Raw genomic sequence first — 7,968 nt, forward strand, 5'->3', positions numbered from 1 at the left:
CAAGGATGGAGACAGAGACGATGACATGGACAAATGAAGCGGCTAGACTCAGGAAAGGAGAGGGGCTATGTGCTGATGGCCGGCGTGAGGGTAGGCCTGTGGGGTGTACCCTTTGGTTATTTGATGATGCTTGGAGGGGACTGTAATCATTGCAATGAAATAAAATACAATTGAATGTAAAACTGATGTTCTCCCATGTAAACCCACATAATTCACAATAAAAACTTAAAAACAAACAAAAAAGAAGATAGCTTACAAAGTTGTAAAAGTGGGAGAGTCCAAAGGCTGGGCCAGATGTACCAAGATCAGCAGATCTGGCAGGCAGGCAGGTCCAGCAGGCAGCAAATCTGGTAGGTAAGCAGGGAAACCTGGCAAGGAAGAGGGCAGGCTGCTGATAGCTCCCAGAATCAGCAAGTAATAAAGCAAGCAAGTACCTCGAATCCAAAGAAACAGGTCAGAGGACAAGCCAAATGTAAAATCCAGTAGAATGCAAGCAAATTTTCCCCAAGTGTCTAATCTATTAGAAGCAGGCCATATCCTCAATGAAGCATCCTTTCAATTGATTGGCTGCTCTTAGCAAAAGTCATCATAGAGTTAATTACATAATATTAGATCTCATTATGGAGACAACTACATCTCAACTACCAAACTATTGTGAATCTAGGCGCAGTCAAGTTGATATAAAACCTACACTATCATAGTCCACTCCTTGTCAACGTGGCACACTTAAACCACATATATAATCTTTAAATAAAGCAATTATAAAGTCATACTTGTGCCTAACCATACAACTAGTCCACATACAAACAAAAACACACTGATCCCATTTTCATCTTACATTGCATGAATAAACACAGTAAAAATATTTGATGCATATATACAAATATAGATTCCTAACAATTACAGTCGTCTTTTTGCAACAGGTCATGTGACTGTATCTGGTATTTAGAACTATCTTCTTCCACTACCTATCCTGTAGTCCCTTTGCCCTAAGAGGTCCTCAAAGTCCTGGTGTGGCACTGTGGGTTAATGAGGTGGACTGCAGGGTTGGTTTGAACTGAAAGGTCAGTGGTTCAAGCTGCTCCTCAGAAATCTTATACAAGGTCGCTATGAGTCAGTAAAGACTCAACAGCACATAACAACAACTTGGTAAATACCTCAGCTAGTCATGGTGCTTTGCTTAGTGAGGTGACCCAAATCTTCATTCTTTAAGAGTCTGGGTCATTCAGTCATGTTGGAATTGAATTGCTGTGGTTCACCATTAACTTTAACCACAGGGCATGGGAGTATTAAAAGATGCTCTAAGGATTCTCCTAGATTCCACACATATTCTTTTTTTTATTTTAATGACAAATGTATTTATTTCAGTCTTTTCATCCTTCCCCCCCAACTCCAGAGGTAGATTGAACCCATGTTGTGTTTTCAGGGGGTGGGAGTTTTCTGTATCCCCAGAGACACAGGTCACAGCCACAGTGCCATTCATTTGTAAACCTGTACCTGCTTAGACTATGAGCAGGCACTGTAGTGAAAGAAGAGCAGAAGCCAGACCCAGCTGTTGCTCAGGGCCTCAGACTCCCCCCAGGAAATGGGGAATCTGTGATCTGAAACAGGGGGACCATGGTTGGGTCTGTGAGCTCTGATGGAGAAATGGAGGGAACATCGTGGAGTTGGAGGAAGAGGATTCTATAGCCAGATAGACTTTGTAGATCCAGATTTTTCACCTCTGGATCAGCACTTGGACCTTCCTGGTGGTGAGTCACAGCTATTCCTAGGGCATCAGATGGGTGCCAGCTCAGGTGGAAGACAGTCACACCACACAACCTGGTAAGGAAGAGGTAGGCCACCTCCCTGAGAAGGGAGAAGGAACATGTCTTAAGGCTACAGACAGGGAAGGTATGTGAGGTCCCACAGGGACACAGACACAACCTGCTAGGTGCACCTCCTCAGGTCTCGCTGAAGGCCAGGGCCTGTAAGAAGTCCAGTCTCAGCCCCACCGGGAGCCAGGTCCTCTCAGCATACTGTTCACACAGTGAAACCTGGGCCTGCTCCCATCCACTGCCCCTTGGATCCCCCTCAGCACATGTTGCTCCAAGAGCCAGACCAACTTCTTCTGTGGGGCATGGAAGCAAAAAGGTCAGACCTGATTGTGACATGCCCATGACCAGGGCTTCTCATCGTCTGTGTTGAGGGCCACAATTGCCCAGACATCCATCTTCAGGTTCCAGGTTCGGCCCGTGCAGTCCCTCTGCCAGCTGTGGGCCCAGTCTAGGCCTGTTCATAGCAGTAAGCCTTTACAGAGCCAGGGCTGGGGCTGGTTTTCTCAAAACCTCAGGCGTGTGGGAGCTCATCAAGACCCTGGAGTCTCTTCAGATTTAGGCATCATGGGCCCTCTGGGCTAGGCCAAGCTGCCCCCACAATCTAGCAGTTTCTCAGAGCCATGGTTTGCCCAGAACTAGACTGCTTGGTGACTTCAGGGCCAGTCTTAACCACTTTCCCATAGGTCACTGGGTGTCTTCAGAGCTAAACCTGGTTTCTGAGCTACTGGTCTTGGAGTGCCCTGACCTCCTGTACATACTCATGTATCTGGGTGAATGAGGTCCTACCTAGAGGCTTGCTGGGCACCAAAGGCTGCCAGAGGTTAGGGAGTGTTAGGGGTGTGGCCCTGGGCCTGCTACATGCATTGGTGACCTTGCAGATGGTGCTGGTGAAGCACAAGGCAAAGATGAACTCCTGGGCAGCCTATAATGTGCAGTGTGCAGTCTACACGGTACAGCCCTCCATGTTGATGATGCCCATAGTCTCACGGCTGGACTTATCCTTGAAGAAGAGCATGTTGTTGAGAAGCATGAACCAGCTGTGGTGGTAACTGGGATGTCACCTGCCCTTGTTGTACCAGAAGCCTAAGCTGTAGGCAGAGGTATTGCAGGTGGCATAGAAGGCCAGGATGCCCTCCTTCAACTTTATGATGGGAGACTGTGGGGAGCTGGAACCTGTCCTACCTCATTGCCCTCTTCCTAGCTTCTGCCTCAACAAGCTTTTCTCTGGGCTCAGATCTCAGTGCTGCAGCATCTCAGCTTTGTGACTCTGGACAAACTGTTGGCTTCTCTGGTCCTCTGTCTCCCCATCGGGGTCATGTTTGCCTGCTTCAGGAAATCAGGCATTTTTGCTGAATTCCAATGCCTGACATATAGTAGGTGCTCAAATACCTTGAGGCAGTGAAGGCAACAGAGAAATAGGAGGTGGGGCCAGTAGCAGCCAGGCCATGACTGGGGACTTCTCAGTGGGGGTGACAGAGAAGCACTTTTTCTTCTCCACTTGCCCAGTCATGAGAATGTGAGCCTCCTATGGAAGAAGGGATGGGGGGCATGGAAACCACACATATTCTTCTTTACCTCCATTGTGCAATGTCAACCAGGATCAATAACACCACCCAATCAAGTAAATTCCTTCTCTGCCTGTTGATGGAGAGACAGGAGAAGCACAAAATGGCCAGGGGGCATTCTTAACTTCCAGTTCAATGGAATCAATTCTGTGTCTCCAGGTGGAAGTCTTCCTCCCTTTGAAACTAAAACATCCTGGTCAGAAGAGAATAGGATAGTAAGGGCAGAAGGCAAAAACGTTGTGAGTGGGTCACTAGGAATAATAGTGAGTGGTGCCCATCCCATTTCCAGCCCTTGGTTCCTAGGCCTGTGAATCCTGGCTATTGGAGAAGCAGCATCATATAGTGGATGTTGGTTTAGGGCATCTACAGTCTCCTGGAGAATATTGCCCCAACAGCACAAGGTATTGCCACCTAGCTGGCACCGTAATTGTGTCTTTAGAAAGCCATTCCATGGTTCAATCAAGCCAGTTCCTTCAGGATGATGAGGAAAATGGTAAGGCCAGTGAATTCCACTGGCAGAAGCAGGTCACTGGCTCACAGCCAAAGAACCAGAGATCAAAGGATGATCTAGATTCAAGATCCAGACCCAGCAGACAGCAAGCAAGCTTTGCCCACAATCCAATGAGATATCCTTTCAATTGATTGGCTGCTCAGAGCAGAAGCCACAGAGTTAGTTGCATTATATTAGAACTCAGAACCAAGTTCTGTCTTACTTCTCTAATGCTGCTGCAACAGAAATACCACAAGTGGATGACTTTAACAACCTTAAGTTTATTCTCTCACAGTTTAGGAGGCTAGAAGTTCAAATTCGGATGGCTGGCTCTTCGAGAACACTTTCTCTTTGTTGGCTGTGGGTAAAGGTATTTGTCTCCTTTCAATACCTCTAAGCTCAGTATTCTTTGGAGGTCTCCATCCTTTTTGACTTCAATCATCTCCTGGATTTAGGAGTTTCACAATACTGAGATCCCAAGTCTGAAGGATGCACTCCATTCCCAACTCTTCTATCCTGGTGGTAGCAGGTCCTTCTTTCTCTGTTCGTCTCTTTCCTTCTATCTCTTGTAAGTTAAAATGTCTTGAATGTCACACCATTCAAGAAGACATCTCTTCTACATCTTAAGTGTCAAATAACTGAGAATCTTGGTCCAGTCAAGTTAACAACAAAAAAAAAAACCTTAACTATCACAGTTTATATACTAAGGCCATATTTTCCAACTATTGATCTTTCCTCTTTGTTTCCAACTTTAGCATTCAGTCACCAGTAATTATCAATACATCATGATTGCATGTTTGATCAGTTTCAGACTGAAGACGTGGTTGTTGAGGTTGTTAAGTGCTGCTAAATTGATTCAACTCGTAGCAACCCTATATAGGGTTTCCGAGGAGCAGCTGGTAGGTTTGAAATGTTGACCTTGTGGTTCGCAGTCTGATCCTACAGTGCCACACCAGAAGTCCAAAGAAGTGGTAGAATTCTTCAATTTTTTCATCATTAGCTATAGTGGTTGATGCATAAATTTGAATAATAGTGGTATTAACTGGTCTTCCTTGTAGGCATATGGATATTATCACAGACAGCCTTGTACTTCAAGATAGATCTTAAAATGCTCTTTTTGACAATGTGATGCCATTCCTCAATTTGTTGTTTCTGACAGAGTAAACCATATGATTGTCTTATTCAAAATGGTCAATATCTGCCTGTTCAAATCACTAGTACCAAGGAAATTGATCTTTATGTGTTCCATTTCAGTTTTGACAACTTTTGAATTTCCTAAACTCATTCTTTGTACATTCTAAATTCTGACTATTATGTTTGCAGCAATTTCTTCTCATCAATGTCTGAAGGCTTTTTTTTCCATTCACATTGTGATTGTCAACTATACTTTCAGGAGGTAGCTCTTCTCCATCCGTATTTTGAATGCCTTCTAACTTGAGAGGCTCATTTTCTGGCACTGTATCTGATAGTGTCCCACTGTTATTCATAAGGTTTTCAGTGGCCAACCATTCAGAAGTGGACTGTCTCTCCCTCTTCCTAGCGTCCTAGTCAGAAGTTCCATTGATACCAGTCCGCCATGGGTCACCTTGCTGGTATTTAAAATACTGGTGGCATAGCTTAGAACATCATAGCAACACACAGCCACCATAGTACAACAAACTGAAATAAGAGTGGTGGAGAACAGGAAAAAAGGGAATTTAATGGTGAATGACTATAAATTCCAAAGGACAGAGTAAAAGTATTTCAGCAGTTAGAAAAGATTAGAAGGGTGGCAGATTAGTGTATCTACAAAGATATATATATATAGAAGAGAGTTGGCGTATAGGAATAATCTGGGAGTATGACATTTTGCTGACTGAAGTAAATTGGAATGAAAAACATTGGGAGATTAGTTTTATGCTTTAGTGGCTAGAGAATGTGATTGTTCTGTGTTATGAAGAGTAAAGATTTTACCATGACAGATCTCTCTCCTCAAATCTTGTCAAGATAGTAACGGTCCCTTGGAGGGGTGCACTTCTAGGTGGATACAGAGCTCTAGGAGTCCTGGTATGGTGCTGTGGATTAATGCGCCAGACTGCAAAATTGTTTGAACTGCAAGGTCGGTGGTTCAAGCTCACCAGCTGCTCCTCGGAAACCCTATACAGGATCACTATGGGTCAGAATCAACTTGATGGCACTTCACAACAAACAGAGCTCTAGGCACCCCTTCCCTCCTTCTAATAGTAATGCATGATGATCAGTATACTAACAGGTTTGATGGCAGATCAATGGCATTTATGTTTGGATTAACTGAGAAGCCAGGCATCCCTTTAAAAAGCATGACTGATTGGGTGCCAAGAATTGGGTCAGAATCAATCTCAAGACCCAGAATCCAAATTTATTCCACAATGAAATCTCCTTGATGCTCTAGCTCTGCAGTTTAAGGTAATCCATAAGAATCAAAAATAAGCAAAAGTTATATTCACATACAGGTAAAAAAAAGAAGAGTCAAAACTGAGTTCTTACACAGAAGTATAATACAAGAATATCAGCATGATGATTTTCAGTGTAATTCACCTTTTCTCCTTACTTGTCAATCCATGAATCAAATTAAGGTCATATTTATAATGATCTAAATAGAAGTCATTATTGCTCTTAAATTGCATAGCACACAACTCACCTCCTAGAATTTCTCCTGTTAGTATTTTGGGATATAACCAATGTGCAATGTGCTACATACATGCTTAACACAGGTCCTTGACAAATATTTTTCTCTTTTTTGGCTCCTGTTGTCATAGCCACTGAGGGGCTTAATACTCTTCTGCCTAAATAATTTTAGAACTAGCAGCTGGTCTAGGTGCAGGAAATACTTTGTGGTTCACTGGGTTTGCACATGACTGTGATTTATATACTCCTTCCTCCCCAACTCTCTAACATTTAGTAAAGAAGGAATAACAACAGTGCTATTGTTACTTACAGTTTTTGAGCCAGTCTTATGAACAGGAAGGCAAGGATTACTAAGAAACAATTTGTATAAGAATGAGGCAAGGGATTTTGTTACAGATTTTGGGGATGATGGGAAGGAGGTTTGTCCCATTCCCACTGCACCTTCTGATACGTGACAAAAACAGCTCAGTTTATAATCAAATGTCTCCTGGAGCCCCTAGTGACAGCAGTTCCTTTCTTCTAGGCATTCAGATCCAATTACAAGAGTCAGATGGATAGAGTTTACAGTGTCATCTTTATTACAGATAAAAGTTACGCTGAATTGTTCAGACATATTCACTCAATCATAGGTCATGTTGGTGAGCCACAGGCCCCAATAGAGTTCAGAACTTGTAGGAGTAGATCTTCAAACAAAGAGAGTAGAAGAGGCTGGCACAGCATGGTCTAGTTCTTCTCCCAAAGTCAGGTAAACCATTTACCTTGGAGGAATGAGGAATGGAGTACAGAATTTTCTTATTTATCAAAAGCCCTTCTACATGGAAACACAAGGCTTTAAGACCTCCAAAAATGGTTCCTGAAATCAGGTGGGAAATATGTTTCCAATTCACTTTTCCTCCCAAGAAAATGCACAAATACCTTTCAAGGCCACCCAGATAGGAAAACATTGTGCCAAGAATCAAATCCACATGTGTTTGAAATCAGTCTTATTCTTTACCTTTATGTTATATGCCTCCCTGGAATTCCAACTATATGACATGATTTCAGTAACCTTTATTATTATCAAAATAATTATTCTAATTATCAGTCAATCATAAACAAGTTTGATTTACTAAATATACAATTTCCAAATTGGTCTATAATACATACAAATTAGGAAAAGCTAGGAAATTTGTCACATTATGCCTGCAACATATTTCAAAATGAAAGTTACTGTGGAAATGTCTTCAGCTCATATTCCCCACAAAGCAAGCTTGCTTGATAAATTCTGTGTCATCAATCATGTTGAAAGAAGCTGAAAGCTATAAAATCTGGTATGTGTTTGTGAGAGATACTCTTAACTGGGTCAAATACTCAAGTGTGCTTAATTTAAAAAGATAAACCTGTTTGTGCAGAAAAATGAAACAAGATCCGTATTTCTCACCATATACAAAAATTAACTCTATATGGATCA

At 42.6% G+C, this 7,968-nt stretch overlaps 1 pseudogene; it reads right to left on the minus strand.

The window, feature by feature from the left end:
* Positions 1 to 1,943: 1,943 nt before the first annotated feature.
* LOC102832154 overlaps positions 1,944 to 7,968 on the minus strand; it is a 12,540-nt pseudogene continuing 6,515 nt past the window's right edge.

The sequence above is a fragment of the Chrysochloris asiatica genome, unplaced genomic scaffold, assembly GCF_000296735.1.
Source record: "Chrysochloris asiatica unplaced genomic scaffold, ChrAsi1.0 scaffold00137, whole genome shotgun sequence".
NCBI classification, from domain to species: Eukaryota; Metazoa; Chordata; class Mammalia; order Afrosoricida; family Chrysochloridae; genus Chrysochloris; species Chrysochloris asiatica.